The sequence below is a fragment of the Ornithorhynchus anatinus genome, chromosome 12 (assembly GCF_004115215.2).
Source record: "Ornithorhynchus anatinus isolate Pmale09 chromosome 12, mOrnAna1.pri.v4, whole genome shotgun sequence".
Taxonomy (NCBI): Eukaryota; Metazoa; Chordata; class Mammalia; order Monotremata; family Ornithorhynchidae; genus Ornithorhynchus; species Ornithorhynchus anatinus.
This window is the reverse complement of record NC_041739.1, coordinates 28,343,112-28,361,598: the sequence shown is the minus strand read 5'-3', so window position 1 is coordinate 28,361,598 and position 18,487 is coordinate 28,343,112. Positions and strand designations below refer to the sequence as shown.

Sequence of the window (18,487 nt, the reverse complement as noted above, 5' to 3'; positions counted from 1 at the left end):
CAGCGACCTCTCCCTGCTGTTGGCAAAATTTCCATTTTCAGGTGCTTCCAGGGGATGAGTTTCCGATTTCCCTTCTGTTGCAGTTCTCATTAGGTCACTTCCAAAGAAAGGCAAACACGGTAACAACAAATTCTCCATCCCCTAAAGAAGAAAATTCAAGAGGCCAAATGTTCCCTGCGTTCTCTCCTTCCCCATCCCACCCCACCCGGCCCTTAAATCCTAAAGACTTACGTTGTGCAAGAGGCCTATGTTGGGAGCTGGGAACAGGTCGCTCTGAGAAAAGCCACCATTTACCCAAGGCTGTTTCCCCTGTGGTTTCTTCAGCAGCAGGCATGCATGCCTTTGGTGTTTACCGTCAGCAATTTTCAATATGCTGACATGGCGAAAAGTGACCACAAAGCCCATGCAAGCGAGTAAGGGGGAGGGGTGGGGGAAACAGACACAGAAATGCCAGGAGGGCCTTCAGCCTCAGACAAGGAGAGTTCTTCAGCCCACCGGTGTGTCAGCCGAGGCTTTGGCAACTGGGAGCTGAAGGCCCCCTCACCTTTCTCCTGCTTTTTTCACTGCCATCTGAGGGCGGTACCTGGTTTTTCTATTTTAGTGGCTGATGTATGCAGAGCAGTGGAGGAGGAGGAAGAAGAGGAAGACGAGGAGGAGAGAGCCATTCCCTCTAAAATGTTCTCTCTCTTCCTGTTGTTGGCTCATATGGAAGCAAAGAAGGAGGCAGGGAGAGAGGAAAGGAAGGTGTGTGTGTGTGTTTGGGGGGGGTGTTTAGACTGCTGCTTTTCCAAGGCCATTGTGAACTTTTCTTTCCCTCTTTTTTCCCACCAAGGTTTGTTATGTGGCTATTTGCTGGGGTTTTTTTCCCCAACGGTAAAGGAAACCTGTGTATACGCAACAGTACCTGAAAAGAGTTGTCCTGTATATATCCAATTAAAAAGGGGGGATAATCAAACTAAGGAGAAATAATGTTCGCTAAAAATCATCACAATCTCGGGGCTGAAATTTTGAAAACTTGGACTCTATTCCTAAATCACCAGACTGCTTGTGTGATTAAATCGTGAGTCCCATGTGGGACAAGGACTATATCTAATCTGATTATCTTGTATCTACCCTACTGATTAGCACAATGTTGCACTTAAATACCACAATTATTTTTATTAGTAGTAATAATAATAATGGTATTTGTTAAGCGCTTACTATATGCCAGGCACTGTACTAAGCACTGGGGTGTTTATAAGCACATCCAGTTGGACACAGTGCCTGTCCCATGTGAGTCTCACAGTCTCAATCCCCATTTTACTGATGAGGTAACTGAGGCACAGAGAATAAAGTGACTTGCCCAAGGTCACACACAGCAGACAAGTGGTCTGAGCAAATTACTTAGTCCAAGGCAGTTGGTGGGAATAGCAGGCAGGAACGGAGTTTGCCAAAGTCTTCTTCTGTAAGACGAGACAGTAAAAGGTGTGTACGAAGGGGAGAAGGAAAAAAGAAGGGAGGGCGAGAAACTCAACATTCCAGTCTGTTTCAAGAAGCAGAGAAAGTGATGTTCAAGATCCCTTGCAGAGGGCAGTGAATTTTGGCTCCTATGTAGTTTCTGTCAGAGAAAATGGATTTCCTTCCACAGGAAAGAAGAAACGAAGCAGGTGACCTTACACACTGTAAAGTTATGAAAGCAGGACAAGGGATTATGCCACTGGGTGTCCCTGACAAAGACAAAGAACTAAGAGCAAACTGCTTCTAATACCAGAGCAGGGCTCCGTGACCCCACTCCAGAAGCCCAAGTCTGTCCCAGATAAACTGGAGCCCAGACTGACTTGCCAGCTAACCAAGTTTGACCATGACAGCTTAGGTTTTGGTTTGTGGGAAACCCTGAAGAGGGAAAGAGCATGGGAGGAAGGGGGAGAGCGGATTTAGGGGAACATGCTGGGAAGTGACATAAGGCAGGGGAAGGGCTCAAGAGAAGGGGCTGAGAAGTATCAGAGTGGGCGAAGAGGAGGAAGAAGAGATGGGACACAGTCAAAGATTACCATTGATGTTTGGGTCCAGAGAAATCTGGCAATTCTAAAGAAGGGTCAACTCCTGATCTAATCTTCTCAAAGGCTGATATGACTTTCTTGATCCAGGATCATTTTTGCTCCTTAGGTAGAATTGTCTAGGAGAGGCAATCCACCATTTTATATAGACTGCTTAAACCTTGGGGATTCTGCATATGCAAAGAAATTGTAACCACACACGGCAGGCTAATATGTTGTTGGTTTTAATGGCATTTGTTAAGTTCTAGCTCATTATGGGCAGGGAATGCGTCTATTTGCTGTTGTGTTGTACTATCCCAAGAGCTTAGTACAGTACTTTGCACACAGTAAGAGCTCAATAAATGAATGAATGAATGTGCCAGGCACTGTACTAAGTGCTGGGGCAGATGCAAGCATTAAGTTGGATACAGTCCAAGTCTCACGTGGGGCTCACAGTTTTAATTCCCATTTTACGTATGAGGAAACAGGCAGAGAAGTGAAGTGACTTGCCCGAGGTCATACAGCAGAAAAGTGGTGGAGCTGGGATTAGAAGCCAGGTCCTCTGTCTCCCAGGGCTGTGTTCTTTCCACTAGGCCATGTTGCTTCTCAGACTAATAAAGTAGTCCCAGAGTAGCCCAGTGATTTTCTTCCCTCCTTTCTTGACAATCTTCTCTTCTCTAACTAAACTGTTATGATCATACAGCTCCTCATGTTTTAAACTTATGAATCATTGAATAATTGTTAGTTGTTTTGTTGTTGTTGTTGTTGTTGTTTTACATCATTTGCTAATCCACAGCTAAAATGTTCCCCCAAACTTTAGCTAGACAGGAGCAAAGCAATTATGACACAGTTGCAAAAGATGGTCATTTGCATATCCGTGACTGACACAGAAGATCATTAATTAGGCATTCTGAGTTTAAGTATATATGTATAAATTAGCATCTATTCACCATTTAAACTGTAATAGATTTTTTCATATCTGAATATTAACTATGTAGGAAAATTACTAAGTTGCCTGGGCGAGGACATGAAACAATGCCCTCGGCAGCAAAAAACAAAGGAGACGAGAATGCGAAGCCGAGGACCGGACATGACAGAGAATGAGTAGCCTAAGACTGGACGTGGCAGAATACGTCCCTCGGTGCCGCCCTCAGAGACTGTGTACGTTTATTGTTATACTGTACTCCGCCAAGTGCTTAGTACAGTATTCTGCACACAATAAGCGCTCAATGAATATGATTGACTGGCTATTTGTTATTTGAAATTGAATGTCTTTCCAGCAAGTCCCTCCAGCTTACAGGTCTCATTTCCATTAAGCCTCACATGTCTATCAGTGGCATCTTGAACTTTCCGTGCCTTTCCAGACCATGCTGTTTCCAGGTCAGCAGCAGCATTTACAGTACAGACCACCGTACAGGATTCTTGGAAACACACAATAGAAATGAAAGACATGGTCCCTGACCTCAAATAACTTATAGTGGAATGAGAGTGCATCTTTTTGTGCTAAGCTGGCCGGTGAACATTAAGGCCTAAGATGCCTGAATCTAGAATAAGGCTTTTTATACTTCTACAGTGCTCTCTCAACCACTTGGAACGGTGCTCTGCTCACAGAAGGTGCTCAACAGATATCATTGATGGATTAATTATGCTGTCCACTTGGAGAATCAGACGGTTTTTTGTTTTGTTTCGTTTTGATTATTTTTAATGCTATTTGTTAAGTGTTTGCTATGTGTCAGGCACTGTACTGAGCGCTGGGGTAGATAAAAGCTAATTACATATGGCTCACAGTCTTAATCCCCATTTTCTAGATAAGAGAACTGAGGCACAGAGAAGTTAAGCGACTTGCCAAGGGTCACACATCAGAAAAGTGGCAGAGATGGAATTAAAACCCAAAACCTTCTGTCTCCCAAGCACATGCTCTATCCGCTAGGCCACACTGCTTCTCGTGCTTCCCAAAGTGGACACTGGATCGACCCAATACTAGACCCATAATGACACTTTGTGCTTCTACACCAGCCCTGCCACATCAGAACACCTACTTCTAGTAAAAAAAAAAGTATTATTATTTTTACCTGACTTGGAGGAGAAAAAATAATGAAGGCTGAGAGATTTCAATGACTCCATCCAAGGTCACCTGGTTGGTCGAAATTGTTCAAGTTGTGAATAACAATCTGCAGTTGTTCAATTTTATACTCCCTGATCAGTGCAACCATGGGGGAGCCTGGTTTTTTGTTGTTTTTTTGTTTTTTTATGGTATTTAATAATGTTGGTATTTGTTAAGCGCTTACTATGTGCCGAGCACTGTTCTAAGCGCTGGGGTAGACACAAGGGAATCAGGTTGTCCCACGTGGGGCTCACAGTTTTAATCCCCATTTTACAGATGAGGCAACTGAGGCACCGAGAAGTTAAGTGACTTGCCCAAAGTCACACAGCCGACAAGTGGCCGAGCCGGGACTCGAACCCATGACCTCTGACTCCAAAGCCCGTGCTCTTTCCACTGAGCCACGCTGCTTCTCTAAACGCGTTAAATGCTTTATATGTGGCAAGCAATGTTTTAAACACCGGGGTAGCTACAAGTGAATTAAGTTGGAGACAGTCCCCGTCCCACAGAGGGCTCAGCATCTAAGTTGAGCAGCTTCTCCTGAAAGATCCAACATCTCCGACTTCCTGCAGCCAAGGCCAGGCCGTTCCCGGCGGGAGACCGTGTCTCTGGCAACCCCTGTTCCTCGTGGACTGAAAAGACCAAGTCACCTCCCCTGGATGACCTATTCCAGGGTGGCAGGAGTTGGACACTCAATCCTTTCACTAGTATTGACTTCACAGTTCAATATGTAAATGGCTCAAGTTTGCCCCAGTGGGCACAAGATACACACTGAAAATGCCAACGGCAGTTCCGCCGCTGCATGCCTGAGGAACGTCAATGAAACATTTAGGTACCTGAAAGGAACACAGTAAAAGTTAACCTGAAAGTGCTAACCATAGCAGAAGCCTACACAGTGCCAAACAAGTGTTCCCTGCGGGGGCAGGGGGCCGAGGGGAAAGACACAAAAAAAACCAACCCTAAATTTTGAACCCCTGTGTTTCTTCACCTCGCAATTGGAGGAAGGCATCTCATTTGCAATTCAACACAAAAGGAATTGGCAACTAGTTCTTTTGTCTTCACGTAGTTTCCTTGAGCTCCTGCAGACACAGGTTCTGGATTATGTAATTGCTGCCCATTTTGGCCTCATTGTCCTTGGAGTCATCGAAATTGACAGCTGCTTCCTGGGAGTCCTGCCAGCTCCTGGCTGTTCCTGTCACCCCGCTGCCAGCCTTCTTGGGCTCTGGGGAGGGGCTGAGAGCTCTACGGAGTGGTCGTGGGGCGGGAAGACCTCATGGGAGCTGAAATGTGTGAAATGCTGTCAATCAGGTGGGGCTTCGGACATCAAGATTCCTGGGGCGGGATCAGGAGCAGGACTGGTAGTGCTAGGTTTCATTAACGCTACCCTTGTGTACATGATGTGGTGTTTGAAAAGGCTAATTTCCTCCCAGAGATTAAACTGGAGCTTTCCAAAGGAAAAATCTGTTAAAAAAATATGCTCCTCCTAGGCACGTTCTGCCTCAGGACACCTCGTGCATCAATCAGCCAATCAATGGTATTCTTTGAACACTTATTGGGTACAGAGTACTGAACTAAATGCTTGTGAAAGTACAATACCAGAGAGTTGGTAGACAGGATCCCTGCCAGCAAGGAGCTTACAGTCTACAGTCTTGCCTGGGGGAAGAAATATCTCTGTTGTCTGGGTGTAAATAATTTATTTATCTGTCTCTCCCGCTATAGAGTGACTTGAAGGTATGAATGGTGTCTTTTATGTTTTTGAATTTTCCCAAGCTATTAGTACATGGTCTGCACATTGCACATTGTAGGTGTGCAATAAATGCTACTGATGGTGATGCATGGGGCAGAGAAGACCCTGTAGGTTGCCGGCAGACGAACACAACTCGATGACCATAGGACACGTATGCAAGATGGCGATGGAAGTCCCGCTAGGCATGAGTGAACAGTTTCAACCCGGTGATCACCTCTTGTTAAAAGAGATACATTAAACTGCGGGTAAGGATTGATGCCCCCCTCAGGGTCACACCTGGAGAGTTCCCAGTACTCTACCAGTCTTGACTACAGGAGGGAGAGTCACGCAGAGTCATAGCCATTCCATTCCCAGCTTGGGCAATGGCTAGCGAGTGGAAGGCAAACTGCTACAAGTCGAAACTCACCTGTGCTGGGCAACAGCAGCACGGGAGAGAATCAAGGGCAAAGACTCAAGCTTGCCGTGCGTAAGGAGGCAAGGGTAAACGACTTTTGTATTTTTACCAAGAAAACCCCATGAATACAACACCGGAACGACTGCAGATGGAGGTGGGGCATTCTGGGAGAGATGCCTCCACGACGTCACTATGGATCCGAGAGGACTCGACAGCTTAAGACAAGAAGGATTGAGGGAGTCATAAGAGGGCACATGTGCACTCAGCAGAAGCATCCTTGAAAGTCATGGAAACTGAAGGAATTATGAGTGTGAAGATGTTCTGCCCCAGAAATAACACACACAGTTTAACAATATGGAAACTAGGTTAGGAGAATTGAGAAGAGCAGAGAAGCAGTGTGGTCTAATGGATAGAGCACAGGCCTGGGATTTAGAAGAACCTGGGCTCTAAATCCAGCTGTGTCACTGTCAACTGTGTGACTATGGGCAAGTAGCTTGACTTCTCTGTGCCTTAGTTATCTCACCTGTAAAAGGAGATTAGGACTGTGAACCCTATGTGAGACATGGACTGTGTCCAACCTGATTACCTTGCATCTACCCCAATGCTTAACAGAGTGCCTGGGACATAGTAAGCGCTTAGCAAGTGCCATTAAAAAAAAGAAAGAAGAAAAAACAAAGATAATTAGACCTGAGTTATATCTGTGCTCCGAGGCATCCAAACGGGGGGAAAATAGGCTAGCTTTCCGTGCTCTTTCTTACAGTGATTCCTACCTACAGCTCCAGGAGCCCCTCAAAGTCTCCGGACACACAACTGAGCCCCAAACATGCCAGCCTTATGTCAGACACAATCGATTTCCTGGATTTCACCACTGAAGCTCCTCTTCTGTTTAAGAGAAGCCCGGGGAGCAAAGGAAGAACAGATGACCTGAATACAACCTCCTCCGACACATTCCGATCTGGGCTGCGGAACTAAAATTACAGGGCAGCAAGAAGTGCAAGTTTAAAATTAGGACAAGCTTCCTTTTGAACCACTTGCCCTTCAAAGGATTAGCAGACGAAACAGAAAATTGAAAAGCATAGTGGGAGGAGACTCTCGGTGCCCCAAGAACTGCCTGACTTTACCCCTTCTCTATCTTCCCTTGTGGTCACCCCTTTCTCCGTCTTATTCCTTGCACATAAGACAACAGCCATACATACATGCCCTGCGAGCAGATGCTTTTTTCTTGAAGGCCTCCATCTCTGAGATCCAAAATAGAAAGGGAGGAGAGGAAGGGCAGCCTAGCCTGAAGGCTAACAATCATGAGCTTTCTAAGTGCTGCTTCTACTGAGAGTTAGTCGCCTGTAGATTTTGCTCAAGAGCCATCTAGAAACCTGACTCAGGCATGAGATGAAGGAAGTGAATCAGGCCGCTTTTTCCCTCCCTAGAGACCTCTAGGTTTTGACTACTTCCATGACAGCAGGCCTGGGGAGTTGGGAGGGCCTAAGAAGGGGAGGGAGGGAGGAGAGAGGAGGAAATGGATCTGGGGAGAGAGGGCCACTTCTGGATGACTCTAGTCTGGAGAAACCCAGGAATCAGCATGGAGCCCCTGGAGCGCACCTAAGCATCCCACAGCATGGCCTAGTGGATAGAGTATGGACCTGGGAGTCAGAGGACCTGGGTTCTAATTCTAAGCCACTTCTCTGCTGTGTTACCTTGAGCGAGTTACTTAACTTCTCTCTGTGTCTGTTACTTCATCTGTAAAATGGGGATCAAGACTTGATCAAGACAAAGTGGACATGGACTGCGTCCACTCCTATTAGCTTGTATCTAACCCACTGCTTAGTATGGTGTCTGGCACATAGTAAGCACTTAACAAAGAATATAAAAAAAAATAAAAGCAGACTGATTTCCTGGAGCTAAAACGGAAAGAGCCCCAGGGGAGGAGTGGGAGACACTGCATCCTTGTTTTCTCATTCCCCTATGTCAGCTCAAGAGTCACTGCCCCTCTTCGTGTGGAATTGATCTAGACTTTGTCAACAGTGCTGGCAACTGGGGGGGAAAAGAAACTGGAGTTCTCCCTTTGTCCTTGCCACAAGGCTCTATGAGTGTGTTTTGCCTCTGGGGCCCATCTTCCCCATCTAAAAGGAGGGATGAGATGATTTGCTGTTCAACTTCTTCAGAGGGAAATTCATGAGCTTTATGCTACGTTTTTTAAATGCTCTTGGTTCCTAGTAAGAAATATATAGTATTTCTTTGTAGAGAAACTCAGGATGTTCCCGTACTTTGCAATCCTCACAGCATCCCTCAGAGGTAGGGAAGCCCAGACATCAATCACCTGATTTTACAGATGGATAAACCGAGGCAAAAAACAGGTAGTTTGCCCCAGAAGACAAAGTTGCGAAGTGACAAAAACAGAACGAAAACCCAGGCCACTGGCCTCATGCCTTCCACCATGCTGCCTCCCTGCTTCTAGATGTTCCTCGCACTACACTCTGTGGGCCTGTGAATACAAGAAAGACCACAGGAAGGGCTGCATTATGTGGTCTGCATGAAGCAAAAATGTAAACAAGCCCTGCATAGGCCACCTGGCAATATCTTTAAACACCGGCAAAGAATCAGGTATCCAAGGTAGGGACCTTGACCGCGGGCAGGTCACTTTAATTTCTCTGCACCTCCGTCTCCTCATCTGTAAAACGGGAATTAAGTTTTCATCCTCCTTCTCTCTTAGATGGTGTGTCATATGTGGAACAGGGACTGTTCCTGACTTGATTATCTTGTACCTATCTCAGAATTTAGTATAGTACTTGGCATAAAATGCTTAACAAACACCACAATTATTAAAGCATAACTCCAGAGTCCATTGGCAAGGTCCCACACTTTAAGAATCTGGGGGAAGGAGTAGTCCTTTACCTTATCTCAACCCAGATCTTGGCTTGGAGCACAGTGTAAGACCCCTTAACTTCCAATTCCAAATGTCCAGAAGCAGGGGATAAGGCGTCTTGAAATGGAGTTTCTATTGCTATTTGTTTCCAACTCTCCCATTCCCTCCAATGGCCAATACCCTTATGTAATGGAAGAGTTCAGCACAAAGAAGAAATGTCGTACATTATTGGTCTAATCTCCATCCCTATTAATGAGGATGCTAATAAGGAAGGAGTGTTCTATCTGTCACCTTAGGTGGCTCTGAAAAGTAACAAACCATCGGTCAACAAGTGGTCCTCGCAGGTTACAAAACCGACTTCACCAGAACTGTTTTAGTCGGAGTTCCGGAGAACTAGTTACACGACTTGATCTTAATTGAAATATTTGGTGCCTGCTGATATGTTCAAACAAATTCACCAGATCTTGATTATTCACTGGCAATTAAAGCCATTAAGTCAGTAGATAGGCAGCGGGTTATTTCATTGCTATTTGACAAAGCCAGCTTTCTTTTTTTCCCCTTTTATGTGACAGCACTGTAATTAGCCGTAATCAAATACTATTTGTGTTAGATGCTGTAAGTTTGCTTCCCTAGCCAGGAAACTCTCCCTGCCAATCCAAGAAAAGTGGAAATGCAATTCTAGTAGACAGGGGAAAGAGAGGAAAGAGAAGAGAGTTGAAAGGGGAGAAGAAAGGAGAGGGAAGAAAAGTGGAGAATGGGGGGGAAGGGAACATGGGGCAGGAAAAGGGGAATATGGGGCAAGAAAGCAGGAGAGAGCAAGATATCATATAGGCCATCACTCCTTAATAATAATAATGATGGTTTTTATTAAGTGTTTAATATGTGCCAAGCAACTGGATAAGCACTGAGTGGACAGAAGATCATCGAACTGGATACAAATTTAGCTATTTGTTAGGAAAACCAAGGATCTGAAAGGGACATTTGTGAGGGCCAATACCCAGGAGACAAAATAGTGCCACCATCTGCTGTTCTGTCCTGTATATTACTTCACCACCGTTTAAAATGGGGACAACTAGGAGATCAAGGCTTCTTTGTCTTTGTAGAGGTGGAGGGTTCCTAGAGATGGACAGAGTAAGGGAAGAGAGTTGAGAAGATTTCACCCTCCCTTGCTAGTTAACCATTCATCTCATCAGCCCACTCCACTCCTTGAAAGTTTACAGCCAAGACCATCAAGGTGGATGAGGATAAGGACATTTGATTTGGAGGCAAAGAGGAGCCTGAGGGCAGGAGTAGGGTCAGGGGCCGGTGATAAGAGTTGAGCCTGAAGCAGAGCTAGGATCGGGTGCAATTTGGTCCCAAGAATTGGAAGGCAGGCCAAAAGATGAGAAGAATGGGGTTGGGAAAGAGGCTGGGGGGTGACAGAGGAGCTGGCCAGGAAGGTGCTGGGGAGCAGGTCACTGATGTGGTGTGGGGTGTTTTGGCTGCAGTAATAACTGTGGCATCTATTACGGGCTTACTTTGTGCCAGGCACAGTACTAAGTGCTGGGGCAGATATGAGAAATTGGGTTGGACGCAGTCCCTGTCCCTCATAGGACTCACAGTCTTAATCCTCATTTTACAGGTGAGGAAACTAAGGCACAGAGAAGTTAAGTGACTTGCCCACAGTCACAAAGCAGACAAGTAACACAGCCGGGATTAGAATGCAGGTCCTCTGACTCCCAAGCCCATGCTCTTACCACTGAGCCATGCTCAGAGTATAAACAAAATGTCCCAAATTCTTTCCTGGGTTATAGTCATTTGATTGTATTTACTGAGCGCTTATTGCATGCAGAGAACTGTAGTAAGTACTTGGGAGAATACAAATGCAACAATAAACAGTGGCATTCCCTGGCCACAATGAGCTTCTGTTCACACACCCACTGTCTGAGAGCCAATTTTATCCTATTAGCAGTCATTTGTTTAGTCAAGAAACTTACTTTCAGTAAAAAAATGGTTTACAAGACAACAATCCAGAACCACTGCATCAGAAGATAATAGAAACTGTTCTAAATCTGGATGTATTTTAGGAAAAACATATGTACCAAGCCTCCAAGAATAAATAGCCTGTATAGTGGATGGTATTTTCCTTGTTGGTCTTAGGAACATTTTATTGTGGTGAAAAACATGTAATAACAAGACAGATATGAGGTTTCTGATAGGTTCATAATGAAAAAATTGTAGAAAGCCAGTTGGTAAATTCAGGATGAATTAGGCTCAACTTAACCCAATTCCCAAAACCCAAAGTCTTACTCTTAATTTCCAGTAAAGTAAAATTGAAAGCAAGTTCAGAGACTTGGGAAATTGGTGGGGGTAGGGATGGGATAGAGGATAAGAGGACCAACACTGTGACTCACACAACATGCTAGGGTTACTGAATATATGAACTGTCCTTACAAACCTAATTTAATCTGCTACAAGCACTCCATGCAACAGTGACTGCCCATATCCATACAAAGCTCTAAACTCACATTTCTAACGGAACAGGGTTTGAAAGAGTCAGTAATTTGGACTTTTCCCTCCATATGTCTTTTTTCGCCAAGATGGAATTTTACAAGCCCTTCAAGGCCAGGTTTAGAGAGTAACTTTTCTTCTCATTCAGGGAGCAGTGCTTTCCAAGTAAAAATTGTGGGTGAAAAATGACTGGCTCAAAGAGGCAATGAACATGCATTCTATCTGCTGTACTTCCCCAAGTGCTTAGTAGAGTGCATTACCACCCACTGGGAACTCACTACTACTACCAATGCGACAACTGTTTCTACAACAAGCCACCAACTGAGCTTAAATGCATCATAGATACACATGTCCAATAAAACTCTCCTCCAGTCTGGCCTGGATGGTTATACTTTTTTAAATGATATTTATTAAGTGCTTATTATGTGTCAGGCACCGTTCTTAGAGCTGGGGTCGCTACAAGATAATCAGGTCGGACATAGCCCACATCCCACAGGGGACTCACAGTCGAAGCAGGAGGGAGGATAAGTACTGAATCCCCATTTTTCAGTTGAGGAAACCGAGAAACAGATTAGTTAAGTGATTTACCCAAGTTCACAGAGCAAGCAAGTAGCGGAGCTGGCATTAGAACCCAGTTCCTTTAACTCCAAGGCCCGTGCTCTTTCCACTAGGAAACACTGCTTCCCGCTATTCTTCAGCTGGGCATCCTCTTCAACAGAGTTATTTTTTAAATAATTCCTGCAACATCTAAAGCCAAAGCCAAACACCCTTGCAGAAGGGTCAAAACATTCTATTCCGGCCTAAACTAGCTGTGGCTATAGTCAGAGTTAATATTGTCAGGAGAAAAGGCATAGGACTTCCCAGCTCCTTGATTTTGATCTTGATAGAACAGAGGTCCTGTGGAGTGGGAGGGAGTGGACCACTTGAAATACCAGGACAGACCTCGGTTCTGCCTCTGTCCTGGGTGATGTTGTCAGGGGGTTCCTTGGGGCTCCATTTTCATTTCTGAGAAATAAGATTTGTAACTCCCACTCCTCCTCTTCCTCCTGCCTCACTGAGACTATAGTGAGGATAAAAGAGATCGTGGACTGGCCAATCTCTGATATCATCAGAGAATAGATTACACTAAACATTAGAACACACATATGAAGCAAATAATGTTTCCTAAATTTCTTGGCGTCATCGCATGCTTGGATTTTTCAACTGTACGAAGAGTGCTTACTACGTGCCAGGCATTATTCTAGACTGTAAGCTCAATGTGGACGGGGAATGTGTCAGTTATAGGGTTATACTGTACTCTTCAAAGTGCTTAGTATAGTGCTCTGAACACAGTAAGTGCTCAATAAAAACCAATGACCGACTGACTGAAAGCTGGCTCATCCGGTAGAGGCCATCACGGATTCAGGCCGGGGGATAGATTTTACCCATTCCTCACCATACTCTTTACACCCAAGTAAGATAGGATTAGTTTTACTGTTTAAGAGGTGATACCAGTAGTTGCCTTTTCTGAAATCCATAACTTCCCTTGTACCTTTCACATATATTTTTTATATTCCTGTGAAAATTTGGGAAGAAAGGGACATACGATCCTGTTTTATATTCCCTTTATTACCTTCTCCTCTTGGCAAAACACTCCAAAGTCTGCTGTGACACTCGGATGGGTCAATGTTTATATTGCCTCAAACTCTATCACAAATATGTATTCTCTGCTTTCTGCGACTGTTTTGTTCTCCCAAGCTTTTCACCCTGTGGATGTGATTTTTGACTACTACATGTTGCATTCAATAGGCCTCGTTTGTGATTTCCCCCATTTCGCTAATTATGTCCTCCACCGAACCTTTCTGGGAGATCTTTTTCCTTTCTAGGAGAACAAGACCCAGGAGACACAGTGACATTGTTATGGTGATTTTATTATAAAATGTCCCAAAGTAAGGGGGAGGGGGATGTGTTGTAATTTTAAAACTTTTAGTTTTAAGCTGCCTTTTCTTTACAGTTCCCCCATTTTGTAACCTAAGAACAGAAGCTCAGGAATGTCTCCTTTTCCAGCAAACCCAAAAGAAACCCCTGCTGCTTTTCTAAATCATAGCCCCAATGGCCTGTATAATTACAAGAGAGCTCTATAAACTAAGCCACTCGGACTTTCAATGACACAAGCATGTTGAAAGGTCAGAATTCCTCTGACATAAAATTGGGAGTAGAATAAAACACTGCTGTTCATTCTTTTCTCATTACAGCCCTCTCCCCAAACCAACCTCTTTCTTTTATAAATTGACATCCCAACCTTTCTACTCCCACCATGAAGAGAAAATATAATTACACGAGCCTTCCTACGACAACAAGAGCATTAGTGACTAGAAAACCATTTTTATACTACAAAAATATTATTTATAGAAAATAAAATTTTTCCACGCCCATAACTGTATATTCAAAAAGTTTTAAACTTACATAAATTCTCTATTCACATATTTCAGTTGCCCAACACATGACAGACTTCATAACCCTGAGTTGTTTTTCCTCTTTTAATCTGGGATATCTTTATTAAGCTTCGTTAGCAGATTTCTACCCACAAGCACACCTGCTTATTAGAGTTCTGTGAAGAGTGACTTAACAGCAAAGAAAACTACCAGCTCAAAAGATGGGGGAAGGGAGCAAGATGGATGGAAAATGTCTGGCCAAGTAATGTGATTAAGTTGAAGGATAACATTTGCATCACGACAGCATTCATGTCTTTTTTCCAGTCCTGCAAGCCAAAAGCCAGCAGACAAAGCAACCAATTCTTTGACCATCTCAGCACACAAATGATGTGAAAATAATAGTTACCGTGAACACATTGATTACTAGAAAAAAGCCCACCTTCAAATCAAGGCTTCTGATACTGAATTTTTGATCAAGCACTCTGCTACATTTTGCGTAGCGCACAAAAAACACTGAACCCCCTACAACTCTACAGATGTTTGAGGCTGGAACATGCAAGTATTTTTCATGTCGCACAAAGGGAAAAAAAGTCATCTTATCAAAGGTTAAAACAGGGAGAATATGCCCCTGTCTGTGTCTTTCCTGGGATGAATTTAAATTCACTAGGTTCATCCTTAGTTTGACAGGATTATTAATGAGATGAGCTCAGTGTTCATGTGGGTGAATTTGTCAACTGGTAAAGCCTGCTCATATGCTGGATTTTCTTTATCAAGCGTTTTTTGAGAGCGCAATATTGGGAAACTGCTTCATCTGAATGAGTACACCTCTGTATACACCGAAAAGATGAAAATCTCCACAAAACTGGCTCTCCGTAAACGAGTGTAAAAGGGACCCCTTGACTTCCCACCAATCAAGCTTAGTAAAATCAGCCTCAGGCTGGCTCCACTGGCCCAAAGGCACTTAGAATCTGAGTTGAAACTGATCAGACTGGAGAAAGAAAAAGATAGGAGTAATAAAGAAAAATAAAAGCCTACTGTAGGGACTTCCAGATCTAGGCAATAGAATGATGTTTCATCTGGTCTTTCCTGAGCTACAATACCTAAAGCTAAGCAGCATGTTATAGTGGATACAACATGGGCCTGGGTGTCAGAAGTGACATTGGGCAAGTCATTTCACTTCTCTGTACCTCAGTAACCTCAGCTGTAGAATGGGGATTGAGACTCTGAGCCCCACCTGCGATAGGGATTTTGTCCAACCCGATTTACTTCTATCCACCCCAGGGGCTTAGAAAAGTGACTGGCACCAAGTAAGCGCCGAACAAATACCATGATTATTAAATAAAAAATGAACCACTAAAAAAAATTATCTATTCCATTTCCACTGGAAGAGATCAAATGATCACAAAGGGGCAATACGAAAGAGCATCTCAGACCCCAAATCAAGGGGGCCCTCCTCCATCGCAGAATGCCAAGTGTAAATCGACTGAGTCAGGTGGGGAAGAGACAGTGGGGAGTGATACATGGGAGGGGAGTGATACATGGGACGGGAGTGATACATGGGACACACCTGTCCCCTTCAATCAATGGTATTTATTGAGCCCTTAATGTTTGCAAAGCACTGTACTAAGTGCTTGGGAGAGTACAATACACCAGAGTTGGTAGTCACATTCCCTGCCCACAACAAGCTTATAATCTAGAGGGTGAGGCAGATATTAATATGTGCCATTGTTCTTGTCTGTCTGTCTCCCCCGATTAGACTGTAAGCCTGTCAAAGGGCAGGGACTGTCTCTATCTGTTGCCGATTTGTACATTCCAAGTGCTAAGTACAGTGCTCTGCACACAGTAAGCGCTCAATAAATACTATTGAATGAATGAATGAATGAATAATATAACTTACACTATATAGTTTTAGAAATACACGTAAGTGCTGTGGGATTGAGGGTGAGGTGAATACCAAAAGCCCAAAGGTCACAGATCCAAGGAGACAGATGACAAAGGGAGAGGGAGCCAAGGAAAAGAGGAATTAATTGGAGGAAGTTCTCTTAGAGGATATGCGATCTTAACAGATTTCTCTCTGAACTTCACCTTATCAATCCAATGCCAATCTGACTCCCATAGGTTAATGGCATTTTTGACAAAAGAATTCAGAGGAAGATGATTTGCCTAACCTATCCACATCCAAAGACCCCCTCATCCTCCACTGCCTTCAGCCCAGGACACAGTCCTTAAAAGCTGCCATAGAAAACAACAGGTTGATGAGAAAGAATAATTTTTTTAAAAATCCCTTCCTTTCATGGCCTTCCGAACTTTCCCAAACCAGAAGCTGCCATTATGATTGCGCATGTAGAAGATCATTTCTGCTTTACCAGGACTGAAGAGTTCTTTTGGAAATAATAGTAATAAAAATATATAATAATGATTATGGTATTTGTTAAGCACTTACTATGTGCCAAGCACTTTACTAAATGCTGGGGTAGTAACAAGATAATCAGGTCCCACACAGAGCTCACAGTCTAAATATGGGGGAGTACAGTTATTGAATCTCCATTTTACATATGAGGTAACTGAGGCACAGAGAAGTGAATAGACTTTCCCAAGGTCACACAACAGACAAGTGGCAGAGCTGGCACCAGAACCCAGGTACTTCCCACTCCAAAGCCTGTGCTCTTTTCACTAAGCCACGCTTCCTGTCTCTGCCCTCTGAGCTCTCCCAAACAAGAGGCTACCATTACGATTAGGCATGTAAAGATGATGTTCCTCTCTACCAGCAATGAAGAGTTCTTGTGGGCAAAGCCCAGATGTTGCAAATTGGAAATATATAAGTTCTGCAGTACTGCCTACCAGCGGGGCAGAGGTTTTCAGTTCAAAAAATACCTGACTCCGAAGCAAAAAGGATTCTGCTGGCATACTCCAAGCTACCACATCACACAACTCAGATTTGCTTTCTTCCATCCAAAGCCCTCTCTGCCTTCTCCCCGTTCCACTCTCCATCCTCCCTTATTCGCTGTATGAAATTACACTGCAGTCAAGGGTCCAACACATCAAAGAATATAGCGGGGTGAGAATATTCATCTGAGGAGAAGGCTGCCTTACGGGTGTCTCTCTACTATTTCAGGTGACACCCAAGCCCTTCATTTAGCCCCTGATTTACCTCTCTGCCCTTTGGTCTTCCCGTGGGCCAAGGTGGTTGGGGAGAAAACTCTTGGGGAGGCATTCAGATGAAAGGATCTACCTGAGTACCAAATCTTGCTCCTATTAGCTCCAATCGATGGATTTCAAGTTCTCTTAAGCAGGAAGACCTGCCACACATATGGACCCCAAGAGGCCATTTTTGGGGGAGCTGGGAATCCAAAAGGAAAAAGACAAGCGTAGGTATCCATGAGCAGAGGCCTATATTAACCCTACTGTCCCTCCCAGCCTATTTTCCCTGCTTCAGTTCAGTACTTGTGACACCAAGGGTTCTGTTTCTTGTCATCTGGGTCTTGGAATCTGACATGAATCCTCCCCAACCCCTCCAACACAGACAAGAAGAGGCGCAGTGGGGTAGGGGAAGGAGATGGAAGTGTATCTGAGGAAAACCTAAAGGCAGAGCTGGGGATGGAGGCTGAAAGAGGCGGATGGAAGTTGATGGAGGCGGTGGTGGCGGCCGTGGGAGCTGAGTCAGCCACAGACAGCAACTCTGAGCTCTTTAGCTGAGTAAATGAGAAGCTGAGGGAGAGATCTCTGAGGGTCCCCGCAGTGATTGATTCCACTAATGACAGGGCTTTGTGACTTTTCACTAGCCAGTAATAGCCGGCTGAATGGGCAGAGGAAGGAGCTTGCTGCGTGAATAAATGACTAATGATTTGCGAACCCCCATCTCCCCTCCCCCATCCCACGCAGGCAGATTTCAGCGGCCCTCTCTTCTCAGCCGAGTTTTACACATCCAAGCTACCAAGGAGAAGCTAAAATGCGATGTTTAAGAGATTTCTGTGCAATCCCCACTTTCACTTCTGCTCCCATTCAGAACCCAGCCGAAAGGGAATAGGTCCGGCTAGTTTAACTAGTCCTTTATTTGACCAACATGTGAATCTCCCCTCAGCACCAGGAAAATCATTTACAGAATGGGTTTTGGACGATGAAAGGTGGTCCGGACTGTCATTCTGTCTCCGCTTCCCCACAGTTTTGCCCCAGGGCCTCCGGCCAGTGGGACAGGCAAGAGAAACCTCAGAGGAGGCTGGAAGGGGCCTACTAGACCATGGAGAAAACACACGTGCGTACATGCATGTTTATGTGTGTGCCAGCTGCTAGCTTGGTGAAGATCTCACTCTCAAAGTGGCAAATAACCCCTTTCTCCCTGCTAAGGGTCAGAGGCCTATCAATCAATCCCTTGGTATTTACTGCACGCTTACTGTGTGCAGTGTGAACACTCTACTAAGTACTTGGGAGAGTACAATATTACCAAGTTGGTAGACTTGATCCCTGAC

At 44.5% G+C, this 18,487-nt stretch overlaps 1 protein-coding gene and 1 non-coding gene across 3 annotated transcripts in view; one reads left to right on the top strand and one right to left on the bottom strand.

Moving 5' to 3' along the window:
- The window catches only part of MAML3 (mastermind like transcriptional coactivator 3), a 411,281-nt gene that overhangs the window by 209,905 nt on the left and 182,889 nt on the right, over positions 1-18,487 (bottom strand). The gene's annotated exons all lie outside the window — the stretch shown is intronic.
- Positions 6,122-6,259, top strand: LOC114815754. The gene has a single exon (XR_003763556.1). It is a non-coding gene; the product is annotated as a small nucleolar RNA SNORA7 (small nucleolar RNA).